We start from the raw sequence: 15468 nt of genomic DNA on the forward strand, positions 1-15468 counted from the left end.
TGATCTCTTTATAACCTTAATGATTAATAACGTGGTGATTCACTGGGTAGTCACAAATACATAAATCATGTGATTATAAAACAGCTCAGCCATCAAAAGACGGGCTTTTGCACAGAAGGCACATTTTGTTTACCTCGGTTTTATTGAAGATTTCAAAACATGTAAGCTCATAATGCTCTACTAGTTGATTGAAATGCCGTACATTACACACATTTAATCCTTCAATTGTCAGTATTTTTTTTGTTTTAGGGTGCTTTCACACCTGCCCTGTTTGGTTCGGTTCAGTCGAACTCACATTTGCCCCCTAGTGCGGTTCGTTTGGGCAGGTGTAAACACCGCAATCGTACTCAGGTGCACACCAAAACAACATCTTCTTGAAGAGGTGGTCTCGGTCCGGTTACAAACAAACTCTGGTGTAGTTCGTTCGTGGTGAGAACATGTTCCGACCTCGATCCGAACCAACTGCAGTCACATGACACATTGTTTGGGTTAAACATGAGCATGTTACAGTCCTGGAGGATTATTAATGTGCATCTCCTGGAGACACGCCTCGTTTTCAAACTGTATGGTTTGCCTAAAATGAACAATGACAGCAATATAGTCCACGATGATCAGCGCTAAAATCAACCTGCGTAGTTGTCCCTCCATTGTGACATTAGAAAGTGTCACATTTATCTTGCAAGTATACTCTTATTCAATGTCTTGTTTACTTCCTGGATTTTTCCCGCATGGAAATTCTGACCAATCAAGAGCAGCTTTCTCGCGCACACATTTTATCTGGTCTGCTTGTAAATGCTTCCGTGAAAACACGAACCAACTCTAGGCAATTATGCAACACAATTAGTCCCTGATACTAGAATACATGTTGGCATTGTACATTTCTGCAAACCGCAGCTATGTAACATTTGTACAATATTATGTAGCATATATGTTGAGACTTATTATTCAACAACACTTTTGTGAATGTGTGGTTATGTTTAGGGACAAAAACAACTTGGTTATGGTTTGGAAAATACCGTGTTTTGCCCAGTTTTGATGGCACAGTCTTCACTGTAAATGCCTCTGATGTCTTGCAATATAAACACCCACACTGATATTTGAATCCCATATTTTTTCTTTTTACTTTTTGTAGATACTGAATCTGCCCTTGCAAAGTTCATACTCTTAGAAGCAGTATGCACACAATCGGGACATACTTCTTCATTAAACTGTGCCCTGAACTTCAGCCCTCTTGCTCATATATCTGTTACCCTAGAGATGAACTCAAATGTAACATGTTTTCCGCTGTGCAGAGGATTGTGTGTCAAAATTGCCAAAAAAGCCTGCCGGCTTACATCCTGCTAAATCTGATCGGATGCAGTAGAACATCCTGGTATTTTTGGCATACTGCGTTTGACATACTATGTATTGGGACATACTAAATCTTTTTCTGGCATACTAAATATGGGTGTTGGAACACACAGCCTGTTTTGTTGTTTGTTGTTCTCCAACAGTGGTCTGCTTTGTTCTGCAGCTTGGCAGCCGTCGAGCCTCGGTGCCATGGCATCCGTTGTCCCCTCCACCACCTGATGACAGTGTCAGCTCACATACATGAAATCAGAACGACGTCACTTGAGGAATTGTTATATTACGTATACAAAAGTCAGGTGTGGTTTGCAGAAACTTACAATGCCAACATTTTCCTCTGGCATCTTGGCTGAGCTTTCACTGATTGTATGAACTTTTTAGTTTGAAATGTGTTGTATAGAAGTTAATGTGAATCTCTGTTTTTGACCTAAGTTGGCATTTAGAGGAAATTTAACATTTCATCAGTTTCTCATTCTTATTGATATGATACCATATTGTACACTCACTGGACACTTTATTAGGTACACCTGTTCAACTGCTTGTTAAGGCAAATAGCTAATTAGCTAATCACATGGCAGCAACTCAATGTATTTAGGCATGCTGAAGTTCAAAAAAGGTGATTTAAGTGACTTTGAACGTGGCATGGTTGTTGGTGCCAGACGGGCTGCTCTGAGTATTTCAGAAACTGCTGATCTACTGGGATTTTCACACACAACCATCTCTAGGGTTTACAGAGGATGGTCTGAAAAAGAGAAAACATCCAGTGAGCAGCAGTTCTCTGGGTAAAAATGCCTTGTTGATGCCAGAGGTCAGAGGATAATGGCCAGACTGGTTCAAGATGATAGAAAGGCAACAATAACTCAAATAACCACTGGTTACAACCAAGGTCTGCAGAAGACCATCTCTGAACCAACAACACATCCAACCTTGAAGCAGATGGGCTACAGCAGCAGAAGACCACACCAGGTGCCACTCCTGTCAGCTAACAACAGGAAACTGAGGCTACAATTCACACAGGCTCACCAAAACTGGACAATAGAAGATTGGAAAATGTTGCCTGGTCTGATGAGTCTGGATTTCTGCTGCCACATTCAGATGGTAGGGTCAGAATTTGGTGTCAACAACATGAAAGCATGGATCCATCCTGCCTTGTATCAATGGTTCAGGCTGCTGCTGGTGGTGTAATGGTGTGGGGGATATTTTCTTGGCACACTTTGGGCCCCTTAGTACCAACTGAGCATGGTTTAAACACCACAGCCTACCTGAGTATTGTTGCTGACCATGTCCATCCCTTTATGACCACAGTGTACCCATCTTCTGATGGCTACTTCCAGCAGGATAACGCACCATGTCACAAAGCTCAAATCATCTCAAACTGGTTTCTTGAACATGACAATGAGTTCACTGTGCTCCAATGGCCTCCACTGTCACCAGATCTCAATCCAATAGAGCACCTCTGGGACGTGGTGGAACGGGAGATTCGCATCATGGATGTGCAGCCGACAAATCTGCAGCAAATGTGTGATGTCATCATGTCAATATGGACCAAAATCTCTGAGAAATGTTTCCAGCACCTTGCTGAATCTATGACACCAATAATTAAGGCAGTTCTGAAGGCAAAAAGGGTCCAACCTGGTACTAGCAAGGTGTACCTAATACAGTGGCCGGACAGTGTATTGATTTCAATAATGCTTGCCCGTCTGGCATGTTGTTATACACTAGCTCTGGGTTTATTGCAGTGTAAAATGCATTGTATTGTTTCAGAGAATTCAACACAATTTCTAACGTCACCAACAGGAGGATAACACATGACACATGACACATAGACGATCACACAGAAGGTATGATGCTGCTGTTCATTTAAAAGAAAGTGTCAGTAAGCCATTTTAAAGTAAGAGTCATCAGAACATGTGCCGTGGAGAACCAGTGTAAAAAAAAAAAAAAAAGATTTTTTTTCCTACTTTTTCAATCAAGCCAACTCTAATATTTTGACATCCATCCAATCAATTTCTAACTGCTGCTCCGTGTCAGGGTCACAGTGACAACAGAGCAAGCAGAGCAGCCAGGCATCCTTTTTCACTGCACATTTCTCCAGCTCATACTGTGGGAACCCCAAGTGTGCTGTGCCTGGAGCACCTCCAAAGGGAGGCATTCAGGGGAATCCTACCAGTTGCCTGAACCACTTCTCATTCTGGCTCCTGCTTCTGTGGAGGAGTAGCAGTTCAATACTGAGGCGCTCGTTAAAGCCCTCACCTTATTATGCAGACTGAGGCCAACCACCCTGTGGAGGAACATGTCCTCCATTTTTAGCCACAGTCTATTTATTTAGGTCTCAAAACCGAAAAATCTTGACTGGAGGTGAAGATCAGAGTGTGGAAAAAGACTGACCAGTTAATCATGAGCATTGCCCTGTGGCTCACAGGCCTAAGCCAAATGTGTCTTAGTGTTGAATCTGTATCTGGAAGCTGAACTTGAGTCGTGATGGTAGGTGGAAAAACTTTGAACTACAGGTTATTCTCTGTGGCTGAGTCTGATTCTGTCTCGTGTTTCTTTCATTGTTAAATGGCACATGTGTTAAGAGACAGCAATACAAATTCATTGTGCAAGCTCTGAGCCGCACTGGAGGACGGAGGTCAAACACAAAGCAGAAAGATAATGCACTGCTTCATTGCAAAAAAAAAGTAAGCACCATATTTGGAGACAATGAAGTAGGTGAAAAATGAAATGGATTCAGTTCACACATATTGGACTATACGGCAGTAGTCAGTTAGAAGCTGTATATAGGAGTGAAACACAATATCCTTGCCAGATACACAGAATACATAACAACCCTGATTTACTGCTGCTGATGTACCCAACTGGCAGTCAGCCTCATTTTCTTGTAAAGTTATTATATGATAACAAAGGAGACATTTGTTCTTAGAGAGTCTTATGTGATACTGTCATTACGTTAATTAGATCACTCTAGATATGCACTCAAAGTGTTCTTCACTGTCGGTCGAGAGAAGCCAATTAAAGACACAGAATATCTCAGATGAAGTTTGACCAACGATGATGACATATTTATTTGAGCAACTTGATAATATTATATGGATGAACTGGCTGGTCTGAGCTCAACTCAAGCCTGGCTGATGGTGTCACCTGCAACTCTGCTGGTCAAATCCTCAGCGGCTGGTTTTATAATGTATGGCTGGTCACCTGTTTCTTCAGCCAGTCGCCTTGTATTTGGTCATGTTTTTTGCCATTTGATCACTCCTACAAATGCAACTGTAGCCAGTATCTCAATGTCACTATCCTCATTCATACTTAAAGATGCTACAAATTATATTTAGCCACAGAGTAAGTCTGAGAAGCTGAAAAACAGAATGGAAGTACAGAGTTGTTGCATAGAGATGATACACCATCTCATCTAGTTGCATTGGTGTGAACCAGCAGGTTATTAGAACACTGCAGAACGTTGCCTGTTTCAACTTGTCTCATCACAAATCTTTGGTCTGGTGGGGATAAGCACATAGGGAGCAGCAGCAGCGACCCACCGTCCGACACCAGCACACCGTGAGGACGGAAACAGAGGGCTTGGCGGGGACCGAGTACCTGCCGCAGCAAGCAAACACACTGTCTGTGGTCATTTTGAGCAGACCAGCAGACTTCACTACAAAGTAATTGGCTGTTGAAACAGGTGACAAGCTTTACGTGCTAAACTAGCCACCGGCGATGTGACCAGCTCAGTTGCAGGTGACACCATCAGCTGGCTTGAGTTGAGCTCAGATGGCCAGTTCATACTGCTGCAACTTTTCTCTGCAACGTTCTAAAACGCATTTGTCTCGTCTTGAATCTTTGGGGTGAACTGGTCTTAAGACTAATGGTTCCATCAAGAACCCTTGTCAAAGAAAGGATTCTTTGTAAGACTAAAGCTGAAGATGACTCGTGTCAAGTGCCGACCCCAGCACACACCGAATGCAAAGTTAATACTACTTTTACCGAAAGATTTGTCCCCTCTGCATTAGCTTAAAATCATGTGTGGACACCTACTGCTTAAAGTTGATTTCTCACCTCAAGAGCTCATCGTCAGAGCTATGACTCGGCAGGAGAGAAAGGAGAGGAGTCGAGCTGCCATAGGAGCAGAGAAAAAGAACTGCTACGGGAGCCGGTATGTGTAAGCAGAGAGTGAGTGGGGGGAAAAATGAACTTAATTCTGGGGGCTATGAGAAATAGGACAGTGGCTTGAAGCTCTGTGGGGCTTTGCGTCCAGGAGCGCTTAAGCACGTCTAGCCACTGCCCATGTGGGGTTGTACATTGAAAATAATAGGGGCGTATTTTTTAACACGCGCCATTCGCTGCCAATGTGTTTGGCCTGCAGGGCTCATTTATGATCAAGGTTAGAAACAGAAGCAGATGGACCCTTCTGTCCTTACTCTGCGTTCATTTTATCCGTATTTATACATTTATATCATATATTCTGAAAGATCACGGATGGGGGAGTTGTACCTCAGAGGTAGGGAGGGTCATCCATCAACCTGAAGATTTGGGGTTCGATAACCGGGTCCTCCACTCCACATGTCGAAGTATCCTTGGGCAAGTTACTGAACCCCAAATTGCTGTGTGAGAGTGTGTGAATGCTTGCTGAGTAGCAGGTGGCACCTCGTATGGTCACCTCGGCCACCAGGGTGTGACTGGGTGAATGTGACTCAGTAGTGTAAAAGTGCTTTGAGTGGTCAGAAGACTAGAAGGGTGTTATACAAGTGCCGTCCATTTACTATTACCATACAGACAAAATGAACAGTACCATCGCAGATCATGGTGGCAGTGTAGTGTAGTTCAAGCGACATTCGACAATTTGGAAATCAGTTCGTGTGTATTTTATTTAGTGTAGTTTCAATAGTTGTCACTAGCCTGGATAACTTATTTGGAGTAATTACCTTAATGAGCCATGACTTTAAATATGGAGTCAGAGAGAGTTATGTGTCTTTGGCACAGGGAGTTCATGTCCTTGATTGTGCAGCAGTCTTCTCGATACTCAAAACTTTCAGCTATTTCACTTGAAAATCAGCTGTCACGACTACCTCTTACACCTCCCTTATTTCTACTGTCCATTTTCATTAACCAAAATATGTGATTGAATATTCCAGCGGGGTTATATATCAATCATTCAATAACATTTCCATTTAGACATGTCTCCCATATCTATATTCGGTGAATGAGGTATTTCTTCTGAGTTAGATGAATATATATTCATATGAACATAACAAGGGTGTGATTGAATCGACTGCCTACCTACAAGCTAGTGAAGAGTAATTGCACAGTGTACAATTACCCACAGTCCCTCCTGTGTGTCATTGGCCAATATCAGTGTGTCAATACGCTACAACACACAGCACACAGGCACAAGTGATATCTCTACAAAGTGTCATCTAATTGAAAAGCAGCAATGAAGATAAGTGTTTTGACAGCTGCTGATTTTTTCATATTCACTTCTTTTCATTACTTCATAAGTGGTGATATACTTTTCTGCTGTAACACCATTTATCCCATCACCTCACTCTTATTCTTACATTTTCAGGTTAATGTACGAGTGATGAGGCGTCAGCTCACATTTAAATTACAACAAAAATTTAGACTTGTAGCCTTAAAATGAGCAGAAGATATTTTTGCATGACTTCCTTTTTGGAGTTTAAATCAGGAAAAACGAAATGACAAAATACAGATAGATGCACATTTCTTCCTATTACACACTGAGGGATATTTTTACCTCCATAAAACAACACATGATATGTCAGTCTCATGCCAATTCATCTGTCACTACACTACACATTCAGCATAAAGCCTCTTACAGTGAATTAATGGGTGAATATTGAAAATATATTAATGGCAGTTTCAATATGGATTTGGTTCCATGTTATTAAAATTCCTGAATTCATTAAGCTCCCAGACTAAGAAATGTATGATTTAATTCTCCTCAAATCTCCTCATTCAACCTTGGCAAAGCACTCAGCAATTAAAACAAACAAACAAACAGTTGTGCATTTTAAATGAATAGCAAATAAGTAATATATCTAGAAAGTTACACTTTTAGTTCCTGCAAGGTCAGTCTTAGAAGTTTTTGTATTTAAACATGGTGTTTTATGGCTCTAAATCTAAATAGATTTTGTGAGAGATCAGAAGGACTTGGATCCAGTGCAGATCTGATACTAAATTCAGTGTCGATAGCTGACATAAACCGAGGGGTGTCACAAAATCCTGAGAAGCATCTTTTGCCTCAAATCAGTTGATTATTAATTAGCAAAATATTGTTGTTGCCAGTCGAGCCTTTGCTAAGCCCCGCCTCTTTGTGATTGTAGCCCATTGTGGCCAGCTGCACTCCCTGAAGAAATATTATTTAATTTTTATAAAATTGAAAAAGCAATTTAAGGGAGCAGCAGATAGTAGAGTTAACAACAGATGTTGAAGGGTATATTCAGGATGTCAGACTGATTGAGCAGTGAGAACAGGTTAAAAAGACAAAGGTGGAAGCTAAAGCCTACAGATGACAGTGTGAAAATGAACAACATCACCTGACAATCATCAGAAGACAAGGAAATTAAAAAGAGGCACCTGTAGAGTGGGTGGGAGGTAGAATTCTCAATCACATCCCAAGCCGTACCGGTCTTGCAAAGCCTGATGGGTCATGCAGAAAATGTGCGCTGACTGGCTGAGTTGGGTAGGGCTCGGGCTGTGGAGAAAAAAAAAAAAAAGTTTTAAATAAATAAATTAATTAAAAATATCAAAAAGTGAGCACTCTGTGAGCAGCTCCCTACAGGCAGGGAGAGAAGGAGAGGGAGCAGCCAGGCTCTGTGCCGGGCTCTTTCTCCCGGATGGCGCAGTATCCAGTCAATGGGGACTTGGGTTGGGAACCAGAGGGTCACCGGTTCAGGTCCCCATCTGGACCAAATATGGAGCGTAGATTTGTAGCTGGAGAGGTTCCAGTTTGGCTCCTGGGCACTGCCAAGGTGCCCTTTAGCAAGGCACCAAACCCCCAGCTCCTTGGGATGTCTGTCCATTGGCAGCCCCCTTGCTCTGACACTTATTGCATCATTAATGCATGCATAGGTCCTGTTTGTGCATGTGTGTGTATTTCGGGTCTGTATGATTATGACAACAGAGTGAAAAAAAGTTAGTACAGTAAGTATATCTTACCATTCATCTTCTTCATCTAGCGGGGAAGTCTGTGATCCACTGAGCTGATCCATTTTCCACTGGAGACGCTTGTGGCTCGCATCACCACACAGCCAATGTATCCCGGGCATTTGAGGCTGACTGTTGCTTTTTGTGGACGTCAGGCTCGGTCAGGCTTGGGCTCAGTATCTTATGTGATGATCTTGGAGCGGCCGGGTTCAGGCTTCGACTCAGACCGGTCAGTTTGGTTCGGGTTGTAATCTTTTCAGCTTGTTGAGAACTCTAGAAGGAGGGGTAGTTTAATTTTCACCCAGGAGATTAGTGTTTGCATCCCACAGTCAACGGTGACTTCTTTTAACAATAATATAGCCTAGTATGCTAGTATGTGTAGCATTCTACACAAGTTAATGTATGTGTCGTGTCGTATGGGATGTTTATTATGTAACTCTTTTGCAAGTCATTGGAAATTGACCTATTCTGTTGCACAGGTATGCCTGAGAACTACATTTAACCATGACTAGCTTAAAATCTAAGAAACCAGCCTCTGAAACAATTGCATCAAAGTCAATGGAACAAAGCTGTTAAGTTATCAGGCCTATTCAATAGCTGACTGATGCTGTAATGGCCCAGTGTGTCTTCAAGGGCAGGACTTACTGAGCTTCAATTGAAGTTTCCTCATATACTGTAGTTCAATGGATATATATCAGTTTTTTACTGATACAACACAACTGACTCCGATATTTTTGATAGAGAACTTTTTGCAGTAGGTGTACTGAGTTGTTAACTTTGTTCCATTCACCAGCATTCAACCACACTTGCCAATTATTTATTAGTCATATTTCAATTCAGGATAGACGGAATACTGAACACCTTTTAAAAAGGTTAATTAGAATTTATATTTAATTTCCTATTGCATAAAAGAACTTCGACCTTGAAGTCAGGCTGTTTGTGTCCAGGCCTATGTACTTTTCTCACAATCTACTGTATTCTGATATATTGTCTCATTTGTATGCCACAAATATGTGATGGCATTGACCTTCAGATTCGCCGCTTCAAATTCACACTGTGCCCTCTCTGTCAATAGTGTTCCAGATATTTAGAAATACTGTATTTTTCCATCATATCATGAGTCCTGAGTGCTAATATAGTGCCTCGATGAACAGTATCGACTCACATTTCCAAAACCGCACTGTACTGTTTGCTGCTGATTCAAATGCACACACTGATGGTAATATTAATCTTTGTACAAAAACCGGGGCATAATTTCAGATGAAATTGCAGGCAGATAACAAAGATCATGTTCTCTCCACAATCAAAAGCCTCTCCAGTATGAGATCCCAAACATGACTTACAGTATTTGTTTTACAGCTGAATGCTAATTGGGAACACAGCAAAAATTGCTTCCATGTCAATCAAATACCTAGTTAGCTGTTTGCCTTTTGCCCAATTAATGATTGCTATAACAAGAAAACTTCTCTCTTAGCTCAGGCGCTAATGAGTAATAAACTCAACAATGGTGTTTTAACTTCAGTTTGAGGTGTGGCAGCTCACTGCTAAAAGCTAATGCTTTCACTATAAAGGAACTTCACTGTGCAGCAGTAAGTGTTATGCCTCTCTTGCCTTCTCTTCAAGCAAAATTTTCATCATCTCCTGGTGGGCAGTAGCCACTGTATTAACCAAGAGACATATCTGGTATTCAGGCTGCTGTAATATTGAAGAGGGGAGGTGTGTCTTGCGTTATTGTATAGGTGTGAGTGGGTCAAGGTGGATGAATGCACTGAAAAAAGAACTTGAGGGTGGAATGTACAGAAGTGCTCAATCCACTGGCACATAGAGCACTAGACATCTCATTAGCAACAATTACTGATGAAACAGAAAATTATGCACCGGCACTCAGCAGAAAAACACTTTCAACTCGCACACACACACACACACACAGAAACACACAAACTATACAAACACCACAAAAAAGAGGGACACATATTCCTGCTTTGTGCAATAAGAAGGTTAGCCCTGTTACTAATTATGACACTAATTCATTATGAGGGAGAATTAGAGCCTGGCCTCTGCTGCGCCCAAACTCCAATCAGGCTGTAAATGAGGCAGAAAAAAATGTGCTGAACCTGGTAATGGAGAGACTCTTCAGACATGTGAATTCCAACACCTGCACATCAGGAACTCTCTTCTACATCGTTAGGTACTGAAAAAAAATGGCAGAGATACAGAGAACACACAGGCCTCCTGTACATATCAAAGTTATACTGTACATACATGTTTAGAGTTTTACACCCTCACCAAACATGTACTTCCAGCTTTTAACCAAGTGATCAAAGGAGTGATTTCATATAAATATTGTCCTGTTCTTGTTGTATGTTTCTGCTTACTTGTAGAGCTGGGCAATATATTGATATTATATAGATCAGTGGTTCCTAACTGGTGGGTCCCGGTCTAAAAGTGGGTTGCGTGTCCATTCTGAATGGACAGCAGGTGACTTGCAAATGTGCCAAGTTTGTAAAAAACACACTTTATTTTTAAGTAAAGGGGATTTTTGACATAGAGCTTTTATTTTGAAGTGCTATTTCCTGCTGTAGAGTGAGTGTCTACTTGACAGGAGCAGCAAACTAGCTCGACAACATGGCCAAACACAAGTATGATGCTGAATATGTTGAACTGAGTGAACCCTGAAATAATGACTAAGGGGAAATCTGGAACCAGTGGCTGGACCAGTTGGGAACCACTGATATTAATATGGTGATGTGAGACTAGATGTCGTCTTGGATTTTGGATATCGTAAGTGTTGTCTCCTCCTGGTTTTAGGGGCTGAATTACAGTAAAGTGATGTGATTTTCTAAACTCACCAGTCTGTTGTAGCTGTTTTATTATTCGCCTTTACCCACTCAGTCATTATAGCTACATTACTGATGGTAATTTACTGTCTGTGCAGTGTATGTGTGAGCATGTACAGTTTGTATGTCTTAAAATATGCATGAATTTGTTAACCACGGTTAGTTATCAGTACTGTATTTCAGGTCACTCTGCTTTTACCTTAAACTCACCTTTTAGTTTTCCTGCTTGACATTGCATTAATGATTAAACAAAAATGGGCCAGTTCAATATCATTAATGCGGTGAAGCAGTAAATTATCTTAATTAGAAGATGCAATCGATATGTTAACCAGTAAATTCACAGATTTACCTAATATTCTGTAAAAGGCCTTTCACCAGCAGAAAGAGACACTGTTTTCATAAGATCACACTGATTCGGTTTTGGATATCTTAATATTATAAGTGTTATCTTTTTCTGAATTTAAAGGCTTTGTTACAGTAAAGTGATGTGATTTTCTGAACTTACCAGACTTATTTTATTTGCCTTTACCTAGTTATTCATTATATTCACATAATTGATGATTATTTTTCAAAAATCCTATTGTGTAAATATATGCGAAAGAGGTCGGGGTCAACATTATTGTGGTAAATATTTGATTTATTTATTCATTCAAACATTTCTTTAAGACTCAGGAAATCAGTTAAGTGAGACCCTAATTTTCAATTATACCAAGCATGAACAAAGACATTAAAAACAAGCGACAAGCAAACAAAGAACCATCATGTATATAAATTAAAACAGAGATGAAATCATGCACAACAACAAACAGCAATAGCAACAAATGATCGCTAAACATAGAAGCACAGGGTGATAAACATGCTAAGGTGTAGATGTACAATTAAAAGCTTTTACACTCAATTAAAAAAAGATCAGAAGTAAGGCATTAAAACAGCAGTGAGAGTGGCAGAGTGTTCAAGTTAAGGATCTGCAGAATATATTCATATATAAGGAGCACTGTAAGTGAATTACATTCTTAGTAGTTCAGTCCTGATCAAGGGAATGTGAAGCAACAACATATTCTGATAGCGAGTACCAAGAATATGTGAGGTCAGAGTGTAAAAGAATGAAATATAGGGTGGAAGCATCTGCATTGAAACTTTATAGAAAGAATACCAATGCTGATTTTTTACACATCACTCAGCCCAACTTACCTTTATCCAATATGTAAATCATACAGGTAAGTTGTGCTACCCACATGCCGAATTTCCTGAGTTTCATTCATCTCAAACTATGCCATGGCCATTTATGCCAAATTTCACAAAGTATAGGACTTGAACTCTAAAGACTCAAGACTAAAATTACTACCCTTTGTAGCACTTCTTTCTTTTATATGAATCCGTCCTGATTGTCGTTTTGAAACCATTAAAATGGGATTATTGGGTGTCATATCCTCTGAAACCCTGTTGTTTTGCAAAATAAACCCTAGTTGACCTGATAGAACTCTAATTTGGAAACTTTGAATGACTGTATCTTGAATATTGAGTGCATCTATGCACAGGAGTTGATGATGCTCTTTGTCTTGAAAACTGTAGTACCACATCTGGAACTAGAAATAAAATAATCAGTCTGAGGTAGAGATGCGTAATGGTGATGTATTCATATGTAAACCACGGCCCTTTGTCTTAGCATACACACTAGGGCTGCAACTAACCATTATTTTCATTGTCGACTAATCTGTCGATTATTTCTTCGATTAGTTGACTTATCATTTTATCGAAAAATGTGTTAAAATATTGAAAAATGTCGGTCTGTCTCTCCCAAACTCCAAAATTATGTCATCTAATGTCTTGTTTCATACTCATGCCAAAGGGTTTTAGTTCACCCTCATGAGGGTGCCAATATTTGAACGTAAGAAGCTGCAATAAGAGAATTTTGGGGTACTTTTATAATACTTTCCTATGAAAAAAGACTCAAACCGATTAGTTGACTGCTAAAATAGTCACCAATTATTTTAATAGTCAGTAAGTCATCGATTAGTCAATTAATTGTTGCAGCCCTAATACACACAGGCTAAAATATGTTAAATCCCATATTTGTTAGTGACATGTAAAAGGGTGGCACGATGGTACAGTGGTTAGCATTGTCACCTCACAGCAAAAGGGTTCCTGGTTTGAACCCAGGGTGGGGGAGCCCTCCTGTGTGGAATTTGCATGTTCTCCCTATGTCAGTGTGGGTTTTCTCTGGGTACTCCGACTTCCTCCCACAGTCCAAAGATATACAGATTAATTGGTGACTCTAAATTGCCCATAAGTGTGAATGTGAGGGTGAATGGTTGTCTGTCTCTATGTATCAGCCCTGTGATAGTCTGGTGACCTGTCTAGGGTGTACCCTGCCTCTCGCCCAATGTCAGCTGGGATAGGCTTTCAGCCCCAGCGTGACCCCCAACAGGATGAGCAGTTACAGAAAATGATTGAATGAATGTAAAAAGAGCCCCTTTTGATTTAGGTACATTTCATTTGCCACTGCTTTAAATTACTCTTACCATAATATTCAACACCCAGATATTTAGGTAATGTTTGCATGAGCTTTACTGAGGAACAAAACCTGAAGAAGAGACTATTGGCACTTGCACATAACTAGACATCCGTCACAACATGATGTATTTGTGTCTTCACCTTTTCGCCTCTTCCATTTCCAGTAAGGACAGCAGGCACCCAAGAGAACCGTGGCCTTAAAAGAGACTATAAAGGAAAACACTGGTGAAATATCCTAGAAACCACCCTACCCATTTCCTCTATTGTCCCGCGTCGAGGGAAGCATCTTTTCTGGAACTCCTCTCGGCCATACTTTGACAGCTAATTAAGAGGATGATGAGTGCTACATTGCTCTGATGTGACGGTGAAAAATTAAAGATGAAAGGGGAGATTATGTTTCTATTAATATGGTTTTAGTTTGCTCTTTCCACACCTCAGTCTTGTGGTACGCAATCAAAGTTGGCTTAAAGGAAGAAAGAGGACATCACAAACAATAGTAAAAATTCTAATTGCATCTGTAATGACAAGCAATATGTTCTGTGTTATTGTATACTTAGAGGCAATAAAATATCAAGACAGTGTTCACCAACACCTTTTTGTGTGAGTTGAAGGTGAGAACAATGGTAATAGAGAATTGTCTGAAAAGCAAATTAAATTATAAGTGAAACACTGCCTGTGTTCATTTTAATGTCAGTTGCAAGCTCTGCTATGAGATGAAAATATATTCCACTGTGATTTTATAGAGACATTGCTTGTGTTTACACGTCATGTTGATATATTGATATTCAAAAGATATCTGTGAAACACTTTGTAATTGTGGACATTTTTATTTCGCAATTACAGATCATTTGGGGCTGTTTTTCGGTTCTGTTTCCTCTTTATGTTCTGCAGCTGTTATATAGTCATTGGTTTTCTCTTGTATTTTTCCTCCATAACATTAAAAACAAGTTTACATAGGTTCATGTAATTTATATTCTGAGACTATTGTAAACGGAGTGGAGGAAATAAAAGATTTGAGTTCATGCTTCTCGTTTTTATCATTCTTGTACCACTCATTTGACTAACGCTGTCGCACAAATATCAGGCTTATCGACCTCCAGAACCTCTCAGACTGAAGGAAATGATGAAATTCAATCAAACCTCCATTGAATTGAGGTTGATTGATGACTTGGTGGTGGTCTGGCCATTGCAATTCCAAGTGAAATCAGATAGACTCTCCAAACATTCTCTGGGTTAGGCCACAGGGAAAGAAAAAAAGACGTCACAAATGCAGCAATTTGCACACTTGATGAACTGCAGAGGTAGTGCGGGACATCCAGGGAGGCCTACTGTAGATGGGGAAAGCAATGTTAAGCACAAATTGGATTGAATACACCAGGGGATCCAATTAAAATTCAAAGAGGTCCAGTTACTAATATTTCCTTCAAGCAAAGGTCTGAACCTCATGATGCCTTTCTGTGTCTATCAAATAAAATCAACAACACACATTATGCATTGTCAGTTTTCAAAGTAGGACACTTTTAGCATACAGAGTTATTGAACTTGTATTGCACTCCTTTTGGTGGGCGGGGCTTAGCTGGATTTAAAATAATTCTCCACAGACATTAGC

Source organism: Epinephelus lanceolatus, chromosome 7 (assembly GCF_041903045.1).
Source record: "Epinephelus lanceolatus isolate andai-2023 chromosome 7, ASM4190304v1, whole genome shotgun sequence".
Classification (NCBI taxonomy): domain Eukaryota; kingdom Metazoa; phylum Chordata; class Actinopteri; order Perciformes; family Serranidae; genus Epinephelus; species Epinephelus lanceolatus.